Genomic DNA, 3120 nt, shown 5'->3' on the forward strand with positions numbered 1-3120 from the left:
TTTTTGCCTTTTTCGTTTACGTTGCTGATTGCCCGAATAACCCTTGCGAAAAGCAGAAATTTTGAGCCTTCGCGGATTCAAAACTGTCAATAGATAAACGAGGTAAATTACATGTTTTGGTTTTTCTTTTTCAGAATTAGAATGTGAAGCTCTTTAGTAAGTATTACTTTCAAGTTCCACCAGCTTGTATATTTTTGGTATGATGAGTTCTGCTGCTGCTGATTTCATATGTCAAACAATTAATTACTTCCATTTTGCTGCGATATCGGATTTGTCGTGCTTTTAACGTTGATTGGGTTCACCCCAAGTCACGTAAGTATCTTTTTCCTTTATCGTTTTGCTGGAGACGGAGGTGGTTGATGAAGTTGTTGCAATTGCAAATGAAGGTGACTGAGACGTACACATGACACTGCCATTGTCAGTGCTAATGGATGGCATTAACTAGCCAGTTGTGGCTTCATGGACATGATGAATGTTGTAGTTCTTCTGAGTTGGTGCTTTTTTGGGATGCCAATTTCCAATTTAGTCCAACAAAAATGATTAGAAGCTAGAACTCGCAAGAGATGAATTGGATTGAAGGAAGAGATTCGCAATTTAGATCTTCTCATTTATATTAAAAAAGAAAAAGGTTAGAATTTTTAAATTTTTTTCTTTGAAGCACATAGACAAATAAAGCAGTCAATTCAGATGGAGACATAAAAACAAATGATCAAGGACTGGAAAAGGTTCTAAAATCTGAATTTTGGAGAATAGGGCGAGTGGATCGATTAGGCAACATTTATTTTTATTCACTTCCGTACCCTTGAGCGTGAAATAAAAATTGCTTGCAAGTCTGAAAGACAGCTGTCGTAATCGTCAACAAAGAAATTGCGCAACTTGCTCGCGCAAATTGTATTGGTTTAACACCAAAGCCCGTCATGTTGCCAATTTGCTTGAAAGAGAAAAGGTAGTCAAGAAAATGGCAAAAGCAGCCGTCACTCCTTTCAATCACGTCCTCATTGTTCAAGTCTTCTTCACTTCTAGCAGTCCCAAGGATTTTTGCTTCTTCGTGTTACCTAGGATGCACGCGAGCCGAGCTACTCGCAAGCTTGATCAATGGCTTGGCTTGAACTCGATCAAGTCTCAAGTCAAGTCTCAAGCTACTCGAGTACACATTCGAGTCGAGTTCGAGTCAGAATTTTGCAGCTCGTCGAGTCGTATAATTTAAATAATATATATGTATTATAATTATAAAATGACCGTTATGGATATAATTTATACTGAATTTACAAGTAAAATATCAAGTCAAAAAGCTTGATTACTCGACTCGATAAGGCTTGACTAAAGGTCGAGCCTTATCGAGTCGAGTCTCGAGCTTTTAAAGATTTCCTCGAGTCAAACTCGAGTTTGAGATTTTTCGACAGCCGAACTCGAGCCAAGTTATTTATAGTTCGAGCTCGACTCGGCTCAATTACATACTTAGTATTACCCATTACTATGAACTAGTATTTCAATTCAACGGTGAAGAGTCTATGTGGGTGAGAGAAATTTATCATCGCCTGAGATAAGATTATCAGAGTGGTGCATGACTTTCTCGGTATCTCATCAAAGCCCAACGGTGAAGAGCCTAAAGCTCTATCCCATAGTTCAAACCAAGCTAGTGTAATGTTCATGTAAAAACTAAATTTAGGGTTCTAATAATTATTAAGCATGCAGGATTATAGAATTGAAGGGATAAAATAATAACTCAAAATATATTTATGTAAGAGAGAAGAAAATAAATAATTTACATTATTATTGAAATATCAAACAATAGAAGAAAAAGTCACGTCACAGTAAAACTTTACATACTCTTCTTGACTAATTTCTAAAAAATATCCTAACTAATATCGTATCTATAATCTATCAGACTTGTTGGGTGAAAAACCACTTGGATGATCAATTATCAAATAAAACACATATACTGCTAAAAGCCCAACTTTAATAAAAAACTTGTAAATAAATGAATAAAAACTTCTAAAGTTAGTTCATTTTATCAACATTGCCTCCTTTGAATTAAACTCTCAATTGCTCCATCTCTAGCAATAATTCTATTGAAAATTCAATTGGCAAATAGACGATACGCAACGCGTCATCTTCATCTTCATTTTTACACAAAATAGTGGGTGCACGTTATATTTTGCAAATAATTTTTCAATAATTTCTTCATGATCAAGGTACTAATTCATACAAATCTATTAATTATCACAGTCATCATATTTACCACCAATATAAGTGTCTAAGAATATAAAATTATATATTGTTTTCTTGCTAAAGTTATCACTACAAATAAATCAGAGTAGCTATAACCCTAGTCATCCAAAAAATTCATACCACAAATTAAGTTTCTTATGTAAAAAAGTTTTTCAACTCCAATAAAAAATGATCAATCAAATTAAATATTTTTATCATATTGAAGAGAGTTCGAACCAACAAAATTTTCAATAACAATCTTTTTTTCCTTGACATTTTAAATTAGAATTTTCTTCTTCTTTTTTTTTTTACCAAATTAACATATTCATTTTTTGAAAAAAATTTCATCACTCTCAATTTTTCCAAACAAGATATGCGAATCAAAACTTTTAAACATATAATTTTCTTCATCAAAACTTTCAAACTTTCTATGTTTTAGGTGTTAGAAAAGTTATTCACCCCTTCCTTGGTTTATTGGTCTGTGGATGAGTGTTACTTTCGCCATTATTTTGCAAGTACGTATTTATTTTACTTTCGCTGCGTAATTATCTATGCTAAAATTGGTTTATTTGGTTCAGCCATGGTTTAGTGATTAACTTCATATTCTGAAGTCATGGTGATTTGACTAACTAATTAATGATCTCTCGCTAATCCATACACCCTTTTGTATTTTGGTATAAATAAATTGAATCTATACATACAAGACACACACAAGTTGTGACACAAGCATACCTTTTTTTTTTTTTTTTTTTGGGTTAGCCGTCTGGAAATTGCTAATTTGGGATTAGAATTTGAAAGCTGATGAACATTGAACTTTCAGTGGGTGTGACTTTTATTATCAAATGGGGTCCCAAAAGAATCACCCAAAAATACGCAAAGATATACCCTTGGTTGGAGACTTGGAGGAGA

The sequence above is a fragment of the Coffea eugenioides genome, chromosome 11, assembly GCF_003713205.1.
Source record: "Coffea eugenioides isolate CCC68of chromosome 11, Ceug_1.0, whole genome shotgun sequence".
NCBI lineage: Eukaryota > Viridiplantae > Streptophyta > Magnoliopsida > Gentianales > Rubiaceae > Coffea > Coffea eugenioides.